This window comes from Rhopalosiphum padi, chromosome 4, assembly GCF_020882245.1.
Source record: "Rhopalosiphum padi isolate XX-2018 chromosome 4, ASM2088224v1, whole genome shotgun sequence".
In the NCBI taxonomy this organism is placed as follows: domain Eukaryota; kingdom Metazoa; phylum Arthropoda; class Insecta; order Hemiptera; family Aphididae; genus Rhopalosiphum; species Rhopalosiphum padi.
Window position 1 is genome coordinate 25,421,832 of NC_083600.1, and position 19,269 is coordinate 25,441,100.

The following is a 19,269-nucleotide window of genomic DNA, read 5'->3' on the forward strand; positions in this document are numbered from 1 at the left end:
TATTAATATGCTATTTAGGTATGAGTACAGTACATCAACGTTCATGTGTTATAGTCTATACATAATATTTTTTTAATTATTGTTATTGAATATTATAATCATTTTTGCCATTACTATAATATTGTCTTATAAGATCAGCGAATTTTTAAATTGCTTTACATTTGTATATTAATTAAGTTATGTAAATATTTTGTAAATAAATTTTAATCTAATTTTTTCTAATAAGTCTTAGAGCTCATAAATTGTATAATAATAAACTAAATTTTCGATTTTTACTAAAAAAAAATAAATAAATAAAAGAGAATATAAGTCGTTACGGTCGTTACGGAATGTTATTTCGTTGGATATAATAATTCAAGTACATAAGTGTGTATTTGTAATATCACATAATAATATAGTGGTGGCTTGTCAAAATGTAAGTCTATTATTTATTTACTTTTTCGGTGTAAAGTATGTCACACAATGGCTATTATCGTTTTATCGAACGGCCATAAAAATGTACGACCATTTCACTCAAAGCGAAAACACACACGAAGAAAATAAGCTTCATATAAATTATTATCAATGGGTGGAGAAAAAATCGGTACCCGCATCACATCCTTACATGTTACATATAATATACGCATCCGCCCCCGACATGCCACCGCCCGCAGCACCCGATCGGATGGGACCTGCGGAGTAACGAGATATAAACATTATAAACACACCGACCGTTGGCCCAGGTAAAAGTAACGGATTTCGGGAACCGGCGTCGTCGTGAAAGAACTACAAGGGAAAAAAAGGAAAATAACGTGAAAAAGGACGCGCGACACATGCAGCTTGTGAATCGACCACAAATTAGAGTGACTGCGGGATCATCATAAATCAACGGGCCGACTACACTGCGTGTGTTTTTATAAATATACACATAGCTATAATGCGGTGGTGGCGCAAATCAAATATTTATATATAAATAACACGAAATAAAATGTATATACGTGTGTTATGTGCAATGCCCTGGACCGTTTGGAAAGGACGTCACGTGTATTGTGTGAGGAAAAAAAAACGCTGCAAGTGTGCGCGCACAATGGCTAGATTTATCGCCCACGTATATGGTGTATACGTATACGCGTAACGTCCCACATTTTTACCCCGAAACCGATAAGTCTAAATCCTATTGTGCACGGACGTGTGTACACATTATATATATGTCGGTTTTCGATAGTATATTATAATACATAATATCCTTTATATTTTATAATATGATGAAGAAATTTCACCCCAGATCACAATAACATATAACACACTGCACCATATTGTACCGTATCGGCTTTTCTATTTATATTATATTATTTATTTTTTTACATACCTATGTTGCGTATTATCCGGCGTCCGGCGTCCGGGACAGCATTATTGTTGTGATAAATGCCTCGTCTATATTGTGGTATGGGTACAACCAGGAATTTTATTTAAGAATAACGAGAAAAAGGCGCTATACTGCGTGTGACCCGTCCGTTCCAACCCGCAGAGATCAAAGGCGCTTTCGTGTTATATTCATACGTCCGGCGAATAATCGTATATTATAAATTATAATACAATGAAACACCTCTGTGCTCTTAGGTACACCCAAATTTCACCAATATCCCGTTACGTGATCGGATCGTGTATTATATGGATTTATAAAAAAAAAAAATAAAAATAATAAACGAGGATTAAAATATGTAATGTATCGTGGACCCGGAACCGATGTATAATGTGTAACGAGTGGCGCGGCGTCCGTCAAAGGCCTGGCGAATAATGGCGGTTTGACGCGCGTGTGCCCGAAACGGCTACATTATAAGGACCGTTTACGTATACACATTTGTGCAGCGCGTAAGTTCTGTGTAACGTACCTATATATTTTCTACAAAAGGCGCTTTCCTAATTTCTCGGAAACCGTAATCCGATTACGGAAAATAATCTTAGAACAAAATAAGATGCTTAAACTCTGATGGCGGCGTCCGTTTTTACTCGAACAGACACAATATGATAGTATCATACAATACACGTGATTTAAGTATACCTACTTTTATATTATATTATACTTCCTACGGATACGCCGACAAAGGTCACAGCATACACCGATAAAATATATAATAAATACGTGTATGATGTATATATTCGTGTATTATAATAATATTATTTCATCGGAACGGGCATTGTGCCGTTTAAAATCCAGCAACAAATTAATTTTTGCAACAATGTTTTTCGTGCCGCATACCGATACCGTCAATGCATATTATAAATATATGTGCATACTGCATATATATATATACATATATTTATGTATTATAGTTGGATTTTGCGCACAATGGTGTCGGTAACCATTGTCATAATTAGGTCTGAGATTTCTATGCAAATTTTAATTTTTTTCGCTTCTATACGTCTGCGGGTGAAAGATTCGATATTATAATATATATAAATATGAATGTGGTATTTGCTTTACACACTATATATAATATACTTGGCACTCACCGATTGCTAATTTGGCTCCTACATACATTTGCATAATTTATATTTTATAATACAAACTCGCGTGGTGATGACATATATTTTTTCTAAAGGTTTTTTTTCACTTATAGCATGTTCGTCTTTCTTGGTATTAGTGTATTACCCATCGAGTAAATATATAGAAGGTGATCCATTTAAATGTCTACGCTCATTATTAAAAGTGCATATTTTATATAATTAAAAATATCGCATCAAACCATTCAAAACAACATTTTTGAAAGTCATATTTTTGGAAATTTTTATCGTTATAATTTTATTATTTGACCGATAACATATTCATATTCTTAATTTCATATAATCATATAATACATAATTTGAAAAATAATACTTAATGAAAAATGTTGTTTTGATATGTTATTGAATAATCGAATTATGTAAAATTAGAACTTCGAAATAACGAATGTAGACACTTCAATGGATCACCTTGTATATTATGCCCACAACTAAAATACATCATATTGCAGGCCACAATATAATATATATTTCAACAGTAAGACATATTAGTTATATTAGTCATATAATTTATGTCATACATTGAATGTAGGTAACCATATAATGTTGTGTTATTGACCTATTCAAAATAAAAATCAATTATCAAGCACTTTTGGGGTGACGGTGCGTATATTATTTTACCTATTATAAACAGTTATATACTTAATATAATATGACGTAAAGTAATTATATGCGTCGTTAATATTAAAAAAAAATTCGGTTAAGTTAAATGTGTGATTTAATTGAAACACTGTTTACGTGTTCTATACAAAATATGTGTATTCATATAAATATATTTATAATTGTATTATTTTTTTATGTGTATAATATAATGTATCGTTCAGTTTTAAAATTAATATTTTAACATTAGTTTAGTATTATTATACTATATTAAATACCTATATACAAAAATGATACATGGATAGTATATACTATATACAGACATACAGTGTACATTATATACGCGTATTTCTTTTTATCATTTTTATTATAACAATAAGAAATTAATTATTGAGTTATTCAAAATAAAAACATAAAAAACTATACAAAAATCTAACGCATTTCTGAGAAATTTAATTCAATCATTTATGTTTAATATTTGTAAGATGTTTCAACCAATAGTTCTAAAAAATGTAATAGTTAATATTAAGTTATTTTTTCATTGATTTTATATCTCCCAACATACATATTACTTTACTCTTAATTTATCCCTAATACCTAACCTTCCACTTTTCTAACTTATTTTCACACTCTCTTCTTAGCCGCAGCATTCTCACTGGTTGCTTACGGATAGATAATTAATGTTACATATTTGTATCAAGATTATAATATATAATCTTAATATAATATTATTATATTAATATAATGTGAATCAATAATAAATAATTATAACGAAATATTAAAATTAAAGTCAACTATAAAATATAATTTATAAGACGCTGCAGGTGTATTATATAAAACAAGATAACGCATTGCATAATAAATATATTTTATAGAAATTCTATAAATACTTTACAGTGTTTTCAATACCAATATAGAAAATCTACATAAATTCTATAGGTAATTAATATTATAGAAAATTATTCAAATAGATACTTAATTTATTCATTTGCACTTTTTAAGCAGGCCCATCTCACTAATTTGTTACTTTTTTTTTACATACTAATATACAAATTATTATTTATCTGTATTGTATATATAGTTATTTTTTATAAAATTTAATGTTGGAGCATCAAAATTATAATACTTTATACATATTTGATAATCAGTAGACAGCAATAGACCAGCAGTGATTAAGTTTTCAATGTTTATTATATTATGTAGACAGTGTACTTTAACAAAAATTAATGGAATTAACTTAGTCACCTTAGTAAGTGAACTTACTTTAGTCTTAATATTAAATACATAATAGTAATACAGAATAAGACAGAAATGCATAAAATAATGGGGTTTAAGATTGATGAAGTTACAATAGTTGTTAAAATCTAGTTAAAGTAAATACTAAGTCGTTACCGGTGACTATATTATATCCCTATATAAACCATCAATTAGTCGATTAGTTTGTAGGACAATTGTATTTCCAATTACATATTCAATTAGTTACATTACATACGTCATTAGTTTAACATTAGCAAAGAAAATTATAATAGTTCGAAATATTATTAATAATTATTTTCTTTTTGGTTAAATTTAAATTCAAAAAACCAATTCAGTTTAATAACAACACTACAACACATATATTTTGTAATTTACATACCACAGTTGAATATTAAATTAAAATAATTCAAATGCATAAATGCATTATAGTCAAATATTAATAAAAATGGTTATAGTAAATTAAAATTACTATAGAAATTACTGAAAAGACATTTAACTTATTTTAATAAGTTAAACACCGTTAATCGCAGCTATAATTATATAATGTTATCGTACGTATGCTGTTCAAGTATGTTTTCCTGTTTAATTCTTAAACCATATCTTTATTATATTTATTTAGTAATATATATTAAATATAGGGTAAAAACGCGCGGGTTAACACGTTTTTTATTTAATAATGAGGCTTTGAGTAATAATATAATTTAGTTATGAGCAGTAACAATAATTTCATAACTTTATTAAATCGTTGAACTTGTAAACTACCGCAATTCAATAAGTCGTATTGTTCAAATTTGTGAACATATATTCATCCCAACGCAGAAACACATAATCAAAAGCCTACAACGCCTTATAGGCGATCCTGGATTTATATTTACAATTTACATTTTTGTCATTATTATTTCACCTAATCATATTTTGTATAACATCTAGATTTTTATAAAATCAAAATTTTTTATAAAACAGTCCATATATTAAATATTGTATCGTATAATTTAATAAGCTCGTAAATGATTTATTTAGTTAAGTCGGTGTAAAATTAAGCGAGATAATATATGGGTTGATTTTTGTGTGTGTATATGTATAGTACTATAGTGTGTACCTATACTGTACCTAAAGCAAGCAACATTATGACGAAATATGATCGCATCGCGTGCATAATTCATTTATACATAATATGTGTACCCATGGGCGTCCTCATTTATTTTTTAAATTAATTTTGCCCCCCCCCCCTAGAAAAATGTCCGGGGACGCCCATGTATGTACCTGCATCATATTATATTAAAATACTATGATAACGATAACATAGTTCTGACTTAAGTATAATACTATAATAGTAGAATAGGAATTAGGAATCTATATTTTATTGGAAAATAATATTGGTTGAAACTTGCCACATTTTGAAAATATTTTTTTCTGAACTGTATTTAGATATATCTGAAGATATATGTATATTATGTATATGGATTTATATTATAGATATATATAATACATATTACATTATGTACAAATACTTAATAACCGTCATGGATAAAAATAAAAATTAGTCATTATGTATTCGCGTGTGTCCTAAGTTATGCAATTTTTCGGTCACATATCACAATATCGTAGTATTGACTCGTTTAGAAATTCGGGGCGATCGCCTTTCGACACGTCGTCGGCGCGACTGTCTATTATTGGATCATATTATTACATTATAATAAAATAATACGTATGTGGCCCCGTCGCGGTCGTGGCGTTATGGTGTGAAGTAAATCATCAACTTATAATATTTACTTATTAAAACAAGTTTACTTGTAACTTGTAAGTAGTCTAAAGAAAAAAACATTTAGTATTTACCATGGTCTGCCGCGAACAACGCGTGGGAGAGGAATAATAATTATAATAATAAAAAACATTGCACAAGTAACCCGATTCTCGCAGCGCGGAGTCATCGTTCGCCAAGGAGTTACCGGATACAGATCCGATTATTGCACAACCATTGCCAAAATCCGCGAGGGTGTTTGACTACAAGTGAAAGCAGACACGTCATTTTCTGGAGCACAAGGGGTGCACACATACTTATTTTTTGTCAATCGCTTTCTTTGGCTTACCAAAAGTAAAAATTAAAATGAATGCGTCGATACGTGCTACGATATTGTACGTGTGTATTAAATCTGTAGACATTGAGTAAATATTTACTGTACATTTGTATGTGGTTATTTTTTTAACTTTTCAAATAAATTAATATTATAGTTTGAGAAATGATCAACTACCAAGAGAAAATTAATAGAAGTAATATGCCTATATTATAAAAAACTAAGTTAAAAGATCATTATTACATACAGCTGTGTAGCACAATGACTCAAAATGTTGGCACCAACTATTAACAAACTGAGATGACATTATGCTTATGAAAAGCTTATAGTGATTTAATAAATTATCCGCACTCGGGATTGTACCTAAATGGCGGTGATGCGCAAGACTATACCGATACCCGGTAACCGGTTGCAGTACTTATGTACGAAAATGTGTACAAGACAAAAAAAGAACATGTACGGTAGTACTCGTGAGTATATAATATTATGTATAAATAATATTATAATATTATACATTTTAACAGGTAGTATAATATACGTCGTTCGGGGAGCGTGAATCGGAGGCGGCGACGCAAATCCCGCGCCGCGAGTGTAGAGCCGCCGACGACGACGATGACGACGGAAGGGGTCAGTTGCAGTGTTCCGCGTTGACGTAGGTTAACGACTTTGCTGACGAACAGCTGACTCGATTATGCTACCCCCCGACAGCCGCCCGCCATCCTAGACCCGACCAGAGAGTCCATTGCTAAGCCGCACAGCCGGCGTACAGTGCGTGTGTGTTCCCGCGGTACCTATATAATAATAATAATAATAATAGTAGTAGTAGTAGTAGTGTATTATATAGTAATAGTATACAGGTATATATTACATTATATACAGGGTGTGTAGTACGCCGAACAATAATAATTATGTATACTGATCATCGTACCATCGTAAAGTCGTCGACTGTACGAGTACACTTACAGACCATAAAGGGCATTAAAATAATATTATTTGCCTACTAACAGCCGTTTATATGATATTACAATGATCAGTCTTCGGTCGATGCCGAAAAATTTGTTTCTTTATTATTATATAATATAATTTATAGTAATGTGTGAGCAATCGATGGAAATATTGTTCATCATCGAGAAACATACGATCGCCGATCGGGATTATGTTAAATTTATAAATGAGCGCACGTATTTATCATTATATACTCGTATTATGTATACACGCGAATCGAAATGACTACAAAAAATAATTGCCAATATACTATAAAATGACGACGATACATCGATATAAACCGCCGCCGACAATGCCACCACACCTCGTCTGCAAGTTGTGAAGTCGAATATACGATTAAAAGAAAAAAATACTTTAATAATAATCATCACCATCATTATCATATTATAATATGCACTGTTCAAAGTTATCACGGAGTGTTATCCTTTTAAAATCACTGCAAATATTATTATAATTTATTAAAATATTTATTTTATACCATATTATATACCGAAATCCGACCCACGGTACATCGCGAAAACAATCACACTGAAAATATAGGTATTACAATTATTAATATTATATTAAAGATAACATGTGTTATATTCGCTCGTGTTATTATAATAATAAATTAATAACATTCAATGAGTCGTATACAGGTACAGGAACTCCGTCGTAAAAAGCCAACGATATGTGATACCAAAACTATTTTTTTTCCAAACTACAAACATTGGATTTCGAAATTTGCATACAATGAAATATGAACACGAATTCAGTATAATATAGTAGTGTATTGTAATTCGTAGATATAAAACGCACAAAATTCAATTCGGGGGACGAACAAAAGCCAATTTTGAATAGTATAAAAAAACATAACATTGAATTCGTTTTGGAAACATCAAATAATGTCCATTTTTGTCATGCGATTATATAATATTAATTTTTAATATTATAGTACAAGCTGTTATGGCCATATTTACACGTGAAACACCCTGTATACGCTGGCGGGCGGGCGGTCGTTCGGCCGGGCGGTCCGTCGATAGGTCTGATGGTTGGGGGGAGGGAAATCTGGTCATTGCGCATGCGTGCCGGTAAAAAGCCCTGTGGGAGCGCCGCCGCCGCGCGCGCGCGCACGAGTGTATAAGTGTGTATGTGTGTGTGTGTTTGTGCGTGCGTGCGTGTGTGTGTGTGTATCAGTCGACAGATACACCTTCTTTTAAAATCGCGGCAGACGCACCGACGAAAAGCACACACACGGCGGCGGCTCGAGTCATCGGTCGTGTTCGGTTTTTCATCTCTCTCTCATATCTTCTCCTTTTTTAGTTCCTTGACCGGCCGCGATTAGTGTCGTCCCTGCAGCAAATATTATTATTATTATTATAAATATCGACACACATATATATATATATATATACCACTTCAACATTATCATTATTATATTATCATCTTCCGTCGTCGTCGGTGCACTGTGCAGTCCGCGCTCTCGTGTGTGTGTGTGAGTGTGTATTTTTTCCCGGGCTTTTAAACCGGGCCATTATAAATACGGGGTGCACGCGCTCAACAGCATTCAGTATCCGACCGGCTTTTCATCCGACGACACTTCAGCGGCTCTTTGCTTTTTTCTATTATCAATTTATACCGACCGTGTTCTGCAGCAGCTCGTGTATACTCCGATATTAACGAAAGATATCGCCGCCGTCGAAGTGTTTAAAGTTTTTATAAAATTTTTTTTTTTTGGAAAATTTTTTGAAAATTTTCTTCGCCGCCGCAGCAACGATGGGTTTGGATCCGACTGGACTGTACTGAGTACACTTAACGTTCTACACGACAATCTATCCGTCACGATCGCACCCAACGGTTTTGGGCACAACATTCAAAAAGGAATCGAGAATTTTTCTCAAAATTCAATCTCAACTTTCGTATTTCGAAACCAATCTACGGCAAAAATAAACATTATGTGCGGAGGAGGACCAAAACTCGACCCAACTGGCCTCTACTAACCAGTGTAGATGCACTTCACAATCAACAGACCAACACAATTCAACATTATGTTTAAATCAGGTAAGCGTTGTTTGTCGTTATTATCATACCTCTGACGGTGTACACAATTATTTTTAATTATTGTTATTATACAAAGAACGATCTCGTTGATCGTAAACGCGTTTTTCGTAATTTTTTTTCCTAACCGATTTAAAGTATTTTTAAACCGAATTATTTACTACACAGTATACAACACGAGCATGCTGTAAACGTAAAATTATTATTTTTATTATTTGACATCTTTTTAAAATTTTGAGTTTATCCAACATTTTTTAATTTAAATAAATAAATAAATAATGTACTTAAATAATAAGCAATAGTTTATCATCAGAAACACGTTTCACGTCGAGGATATCCCGAAGGTCGCGGGCCTGACCACAGGTTCCTGGAGTAGGTTAATATTCTTGCACAGGAAAGCAGCAATCGTAGGGTTCTTTAACCTGGAAAATCGCAATTGAATGATAAAAAAAATAAAATCTCACGTTCCGTAATTTACTATGAACCGTGGGGACCTGAAAGGTGTGTTTTAGATGTATTCGCAGGAAGTCTGTGGGCCGACAAATAATCGGCCGGCGTAGGCGAGTCCACCGAAAAAAAATCTTCCATAATAAAAATATGTTTATCCTTTCGAGATGAATTGCAAAATGAATGGAAAATGAATAAGTATAATATACATTAGAAATTTGAATAACTAATGATGATTATAAAAAAAAACAAATCCGTGTTACTGCGTTTAATCGTAATAATATTTAAAATACGGAATAATTTATAATTTATTTATTAATAATAATTTTGATATAAAACTTGAACTACTAAAACAAAAAATTAATAACAAGTAGTATGATAATAATTTATTATAGTAATAAAATAGTTGTGTACTCGGAACAAATTGAGTAGTTACTTATATATAAGTTTTTTTGGTATAAAATAACTAATGAATTTCTTTTCATTTATGGTTATAGGTTTACAAAAAAACAAGAATTCCAAGATCATGGCTCTTAAAGTCAGCACCTTCTACCACGGCACAATTAGGCATCTGTACTGGCCTCAAACAACAGTTCGCTGGAATCAAGATTTTGTATGAAGACAATAAATTCTGTTCAATTTCCTCATATAAGACTCGAGGAGGACGATGAATGATGATATTCACCACAGAATATTATTATTATTATCATTATTATTTTTTGACTATTTAAAATCTCAAAATAGTTTTATTGTTAAATTTGTCTGTTTTTAAGATTTTCGTTTCCTCCTCGCTTTTTTTATTATTATCATCTGGGTTCACATTAGTTTCATTGGGAATATGGACATCTGTATTAGTTAGCTGATCATAGTCCCCGTGGAATAGGGTTTGTGTATTTATTTATTTATTTTTATTATTATTACGAATACGTTCCAAGCTTGAAAAATATTTTTCAAATCTTTCTTAAATCACATTGGATTTTAATTAAAATAATGTTGCTTATTGTTAATTATTTAAACATTAACAATATATTAATTTCAGTCACATGTTATTTTTGAACGATAATTATTATTATTTTTATTATTATACTATCATTATTATTTTTTTTTTTTATATAATGGAATTGAACTTATATTGTATTCATCAAAATGATTAACAACAAACATTAGAACACTATGAAACAAAAAAAAAAAAAAATCACGTGTATTAATACGTAGGCTTAAAAGACTGACTTAACTCTGGACTTCTATAAAATAAAGTGTTTGTTTTCCAATTCTAATAATGTATAGTCTCAGGAACTATGTTTTTTTTCTATTTTTATAATATTAATCTTCTCCGTATTTATTTATTTTTGTACATAAAAACATGAAATAAAAGTGTTTTAAAGATTATTTTGTATGTTGTGTATAACCATTATTCATCATAGTAGGACTCGTCGTATACCTTAGTCAATACATTCGCAGGTGATCATTGTGTTGCGTTTGGCGGACGCCTTGTTAAATCTTTGGCATATCCAAAAAAAATAATAAGAAAAAAATGGTTTTGTAGTCTGTTATAACCGAAACGATTAAGTAGTAGTGTTTTTATAATTGAGTTTAATAATTTGCAATGGGACTGCAAGTATATCAATAGAAGTAAGTACCTATAGTGTAGGTATATAGCCATTTATATGCATATTAATTTAATATTGGTAGTTTCCCATATTTTTGTTTAGGTAATCAATATATACTATAGTGCTATGTGATATAGTGTTGGTTAGTAAACACTACAATATGTAGCCAAGTACTGAAATATTATATTTTACAATCAATTGTTAATTAATCTGTTAATAATATTTACGTCAACTGCACAGAATAAAATATAATAATTATATTAAAATATTATTATACATATCACGGACGGAATATTGTCTATATTATATTGAATAATATGTATAATAAATTTCTTATTTTACTCTGCAGATTTTCTATATAGTTAACTTATCAAGACATAATATTATTGTATCATAATAATAATAATAATAATAATAAGAAACATTGAAATTTGTAACCTTTACATTATAGTATAATAGTATAAATAGTATAATATACATATTATTTATCCCAATCGAAGGAAAAAATATATTACTTATGAGTTATGATTATGCTTATCACAGAATATTTTATACCGATGGTCGTGGTCGTACATATAATATAATATTACTATTATATATATATCCTTAATTTTTTCATTTGAATCAATAATAAAATATATAGTTTTCGATTACTCTGTATCGTGCTTATTTCAGCTGATGATAGGTAGAACAACAATATCATGATAACATGCAACACGTCATATATTAATTTGATTTCGTCGAGAAATGAAGAATAATTTTGTTTTATTTTATGTAATTTGTTAGATTAGTTAGGTATGTTCTCAATATATGTTTTCGTTTAAACGTGTCTCATCCCCGCAGCAGTACAACAATATTAAGAACAAATTGACAAAAAACAATTCTGAAAAATGTACAATGCAATGTAATAGGTATAATATTATAGTTTCGTTGTCAAATTTAAACGCACAAAAATACGTGTGTTATTTAATGTTTGCATATTGTATATTATACATATTATAAGGATGTAAGTATATACCTACTTATACTGTCGTTGTTGATTTAACATAATATAAACGATTATAATTATTCAAGTTTCTTAATTTCTTATACACAAACGCCACGCAAACATAGAAAACAGTGCCGGGGGAAAGAGAAAGGGGAAGAAAGGTTAATTCGTCGTGATAAAATAATAAAAATACCTCCAGTTGGTTTCTATGTAGAAGTAGGATATAGATCCACCGTGTTCGACATAGATAATTATTAATTACTAAACAAATTGTAGATATACAGTCGCGGGAGGATAATATTATAATTTATTAAGATTCCCACAATTAGGAAAAAACTGTTAATGATATGTACTATGCGTATTGTATACTTGTAACCATAGCAGTTGTAATTAAAGTATAGGACCTTACCGTAGTATAAATATATGTTTTCGTTAATATGAAAACGTAATTACATTGGTGTACCTATAAAATTAACTTTTTACATTTAAGATTTTTGAATATAACTCCTAAGCATCTAAACCAGTTTTTATTTTTAGATCGTGATTTGAAAGTTTAATTATCGTATATTCTCTTAGTGAATAATTAAACATCGATATTAAATATAGGTACTAATGTCTATTTTTTTATTAATCTATACCATACGATAAAGCCCAGATCAAGGTGAACTTAATACTTAGTACAGTTTTCAGGATGTAATAGGTTGGTGAAAAGAGAAAGGAGATATTGATGGGTAGTTACCCTTTTATTTTATTAGCGGCAGAATGGTAAAAAATTTAATTTTACAAAAAATATATTGATAATAATTTCATTTTACAGGCCAAGATAACTAAAAATTGTACTTATAATATCTTAAATATATATTTATATTTTATATTAAAATATAATAACTAATAAGGCAAATAATATAAACAAAAATTAAACTAAAAGATAAATATTTATATAAAATTAAAAAATTAAAATAATTAAAAATGTATTGAATAAAAAAGAGGGTAAATAGATACCGTTCTGCTATAAAGTGGGTGTCGAGTGGGTCACAATGATGATAGACAGTGTTAAATTTGAACTCAATGATGTATCATTGTATACAAAAAACGATTCTGAGCGGAAACGGTTTTTGAACGGGATATATTTTTTTATATAATTGCTATTTAAGTAATTTATTTTACTATAATAGTATCACAGTATAGGTTGATTTAATTTTTAAAGAAAAAGCATTGCATTTAATACGTATATATGTATACCATATATTATATTATTATTGTCTTTTGAGTCCTTACAAGCTTACCGTAAAGCAGGCCGAAATGTTAGCTAGTATTACATAAGTACTGGAAAACTACCACCGGCAGCCAGTATTGACTCAGTATTGAGTACTGACATACTACGGGCATCGAATGAATTGTGAGCAAAGGTCAGCCAGTGTTTCTGGTAGTTGTGCCGACGTCGGCGGAGTACTTACTACCTATTAGTATATTACGGGCTATAGTTATTTACAAATTTTAAAGCACTACATTATAATATACAGATAAACTAAAAAAAAAATTTAAATTATTGTTTATACATATTAATAATTATTTTTCATTTTTAGCGGAAAAAAGCTGCAGAGAAAAGGGTCAATATTATTTTGGCCTAAAAGCAAGCGTTAGTGTTACTCTCAATGACGAGGTACTTTGAACAGCCGCTAAAATTTAACACATAGTTAAGTGGTTACTTACTTTTTTTCCTTTTTTAAATTGATACTACTATCGTTACTTTCAATTAATATAACACTTAAAATGAAAAAAATATTAAATTATGTAGGTACATATTTAAAAACAAACTTGCACTGTCGTATGGTTATTTTATTTTATTACTTTAAAGTAAAACTAATTATTATTGGTTTATATTACTTGTACGAGAATATAATATTATAATACATGTTTATTAAAAAAAAATTGTATTCAAGTAGCCTTAGCTGTAGGGTATCTCAGATTTAGTATAATATAGCTAAGATTTAAAAGACTATATAGCTAGAAATGTTTGAGAATCACTATGTTGGTGTTCACTGCCTCATGACAAACACACAGAACATATTCCAACTAATTATTAAACCATAAGGCTATTAACGAAGACGTGTAAAATTAAAACAAATATATGTACGTGGTACATATACATAATTATGTATCGCAAAAGATTTTTTTTTAAATAATAATAAATAATACATTTAAATTAACGATCGGAGACGTGTCACGATTATTCGCCACGTACATCATCGTCACTGCAATTCGCCACATTAGATTTGCAATATTATACTACCAATTACCATAACTGTGAATTTTTGTTTTGCATTAGCTGTTTTAATTTAATTATAATCAAATGTCTTTTATACACCATTAAAAAAATAATCCAAGCGATAACTATAGTCGATAATACATTTTTACAATTTTTTTTTTAATTTAACATATAGAATTATACATCGTCGTATAAAATAAAGATATATGTATCATAATAAACCTATTAACGTGATAACAATTTCAATTTTTTATATTATTTAAATACTGAAATTATAAATTAAATTTAACGTAATAAAATATTAACTTAAAAGTATATTTGTATTAAATGAAATATAGAAAAATAAGATGAATAATCGTCAAATGATATACATTTTATTATTTAAAACTATTTTTAGTATTATAATGGTTAATACAATTTTAATTATACATAATATTGTGTCCACTGATGTAAAGGTATCTAAAATGTAAGTATTGTAATTGTCACTTTATTATGTGTACTATATATTAAATTTATAGTTTAAAACGAGAACTCATGGGCCCCCACACGAATTTGTTCAGTGGGGCCCATCATCTTTTTGAACATTAAATAAAAATAAAATAAAATATACATATTATATAATATACATCCTCACTATGTGTATATACATATATATGTACACTGTACAGGGTGAGCCTTTTAAAGATAAAATCACTTGTTTTACTGAATAATTTTATTTTACCGTTTTTAAAATATATATTTTTAGATAATTTAAAGCCATTGCAATACATTTTTTTTACTATTTTTATGGTTATCATTTACCTAAATGTTTGCTCTTTTTGAATGATTAGGTACATTTTTAATCTCAAATACTGAAGCAGAATATTTTTCAGAGAATTTTCACGCATATAAATCATTTTTGAATAATTTTTTATGATAAATTATTTACGATGAGTTATTTTCGTATATTTAAAGTTTGTACGAGTGGCGTGGGCGAACGGAACAAGAGTTGCCCGCTAAATGTTAGTGTATTATTACTATTTCGCTAAAGTAAACTTTAAATATACTTAAAAGTTATAATTGGATAATTATTCGTTTAAATTTCAATTATCATATACTGATATTAAAATTCCCAGAAAAATATTCTGCCTTGTAATATGAAATTAAAAATGTATCCTGTCGTTTAATAAAGTAAAAGCACTAAAACTTTAAACAACAATAATAATTAAAAAAAATTAGTAAACATTTTTCTAGAAAGCTAATATTTATAACTTAAAAAGAATCACCCTGTATCATACAGTAGGTATATATGTACAAAATTAAGTATTATGTGTGATGAATGTTAGATATGACCTTGCTGGGAGAATTTCATGATCAGTATATTATTATAATATTATATATATATATACGCTTAATACTTATACATAGGTACTATTATACTGTAGTATTATAGCAGTATGATGTAATTTAAAAGTGTATATGGACAGGACATACTTTATATTATTATATATTATATATTTATATAATAGATACTGGGATGTTGGACACTCGTCTCGCTTCACTCACCTCGACCGAAGCCAATATTTTATTATTAAACATTTTAAAGCAATGTGATAAATCACGGCATTCGAAAAACGATTCTGAGCAGAGCCCGATTTACTATGCAGGTGTTTGTAGAACGTTTAAAAAATTTAAGTGCTCATAAAAATAATTTACGAGTAAAGATATTTATAAGTTATGATTTACTGATTGAATATATACTAATATTATAATATATAATGACACGCAAGTACATTGTTATTAAAATTGTAGGCGACCCGTATTCAAAATTGCACAAAATACAGTCCATATGTACCTGATAAAAATTTAAATGTACGAATGTCGTGTTATAAAATTAAAATTAAAGTTATTAATCTAATATATTCATAAATTTCCAACGAATTTTTGTAATTTTATAAATGGACAAAGGTATTTCCTTGACTAAAAAAATTACAAACATTTTTTTAATTTCTTAATTTATTTAAGCTTTTTAACAAAATTGATATAGGGTTTTTCATTATATAGTATATTAATATGAGCTTTACTTAAAATTATTTTTCAAATGTGATGATTTATCTTTTATTTTTTAATTTATAAAGTATAATGATTTACGTTGTTTTTAAATACAAAATCACAGCGTAAATACGATACACCCACTCTATATGGTGGCCCACCCAACTATAATATATTATTATATATCAACTGATAGTATTATTACTATTAGATAAGTAGATATAAATTAATGTCAAACCTGAGCAGATTGTACGAATGAGTTAATATAATTATTAATTTATAAGTTTATTATAACAATAAAAAAAATATATAGATTTTTTTATCTGTTATAAGCTCTTGTCCTGAAAGTTTTTTATAGTTATTAAAACTGTGTGCAATAAGTACAAACAACCATACACGAACTAAGTTCAATTATTTTTTAAAATAAACTTTAGTGAAAACAATAAAATGCTATAGACTATACGATATAACTCCTATGACCTATATACATTGGGGTATAATCATAAAAAGGCTACTTAATTTGAATCTCTAAATATAATATAATCGATTCTTACTTGCTTATTTTTGTAAAAATTATTACTTATAATTTACAAAATATTTGTTGAAATATTTCCACAAATGGATTATATAACAAAAGTTCATCCAAATAAATATTTTTCTGAACACAGTACTTATTTATGATTTTATGAACATGTACAAACAAATAACAACAAATAATTTAAATGTAAACAAATTTGGATAACAAGTGACATAAGAGACTTATTTTTTAAATAAGTGACAAAAAATTACTCAATTTCAAAAAAGTGACTTAGAGCCCTACCCTTTTAAAACACTACAGTCACATAATAATATTATATAACCCACTTACAATACTACAATAGTCAATAATCCCTTCAGTTATATATATATTATATATTCTTGTTATTATTATTTTCTTTTAGATGTTTCCCTCATCAGTGGCATAGGCCATAGGCGCATGTCGCATGGCTACAGGCTAGGCGTTTCCGATAAGAGAGGGAATGATTATTTATGAATAATCATTACATTTAATCGAATTTCGAGAAACGCTTACATTTTATAGAAGTTATAAATTGTTAATATACTTTTTATCCGTGTACTAAGATATATATAGGTAAATAAGTTACAAGTATTATATCATATTTAGTATTTATACCTTTATGATATGTAGATGGGAAAATATTTTTATATCTTAGTGATTTTAGTCAGCTGTGCTGTATTACCCGTATATATATAAGCATTAAGGTACGTTTTCTTTGCAGCGTCAGTCACAGTCTAGACGCCGCAGCATCAAGACACATCGGGAAAACGTATTGATACGGTTTGAAGAAATCACTGATAACTGATTACATACAAATTTACAAATATATAAGTACCATAATACTATAGTATAGTACCAAATTTGATAAGGTTTTTATACGTGATTTGCATAGCTAATATTAAATGCATATAGACATACAGACCATACAGTTTTGTACAGAACAGGCGCACGGATCCAAAATATATATACAGAGTGGGAAAAGGTGGGGCTATCGCCCCTAACCCCTCCTTGGACTCACGGCTGGTACAGAACATATTAATCATATTTTAGTAAGGCATATTGAACATAATACTCAAAAACTAAAATTACGAGAATAATAATTGTTTCTTGGATATAGCGCAGAAAATTAGTATTGCAAGCAACTTCGTATGATTTTGATTTTGAGGAGAAAGAAATGTTTTGTGAATTTCAAAATTATTCTTGTGTATTCACGGGCATGGCTTAAATAACTTGTAAAAACAAATTTACAAAATCATTTACTACGATAATATAATATAAAGTCATTTAAATAATACGATTGTCGTTTACAATGAATGGATATATAACTTCTAACCTCCCTCCCACTGAGCACCCTGCTGGTTTCCTTATACGGATATAGCGCTATACATTATATCATATATAAATATAAATATATTATTTAGACCTACATTTTAGTCTATAATTTATAATATTATTTTTCTGTTGGATGGGAGTAATAGGATTTTCATATTTGTAAATTATATTCAATACAAGTTATAGCCTGTAAAGTAGTAGGCGAGAATAAAATATACATTTTTTCTACACAATTTATATTAAACTTTGCATTGCCGTGGGGGACAAACTACAAAGTTCCACCCCATCTCCAAAGTATATTAAACCATAATATACATAGACATCAATTATTTAGTTTCTATTTTTCATTATTTTTATCTTCAGATAATATTACATTAAATAGGACCACGCTTGAAAATAACATTACCTATGGATAATGTTAGTTTATAAAAATATAAACAATAAATAATACATATACGTAATAGCGCGTTATAGTACGTATATGACTAGTGACTACGTATATATTATAATAATTTTTG

General features: G+C 28.9%; 2 long non-coding RNA genes across 2 annotated transcripts; both read left to right on the forward strand.

Moving 5' to 3' along the window:
- Positions 1-8,435: 8,435 nt before the first annotated feature.
- On the forward strand, positions 8,436-11,351 carry LOC132929853 (uncharacterized). Its single transcript, XR_009662165.1, has 2 exons — positions 8,436-9,518; positions 10,460-11,351. It is a non-coding gene; the product is annotated as an uncharacterized LOC132929853 (long non-coding RNA).
- Positions 11,352-13,922: 2,571 nt separating this feature from the next.
- LOC132930527 (uncharacterized) lies at positions 13,923-19,130 on the forward strand. The gene is made up of 4 exons (XR_009662245.1): positions 13,923-14,256; positions 16,338-16,475; positions 17,802-17,992; positions 18,141-19,130. It is a non-coding gene; the product is annotated as an uncharacterized LOC132930527 (long non-coding RNA).
- The last annotated feature ends 139 nt before the right edge of the window (positions 19,131-19,269 follow it).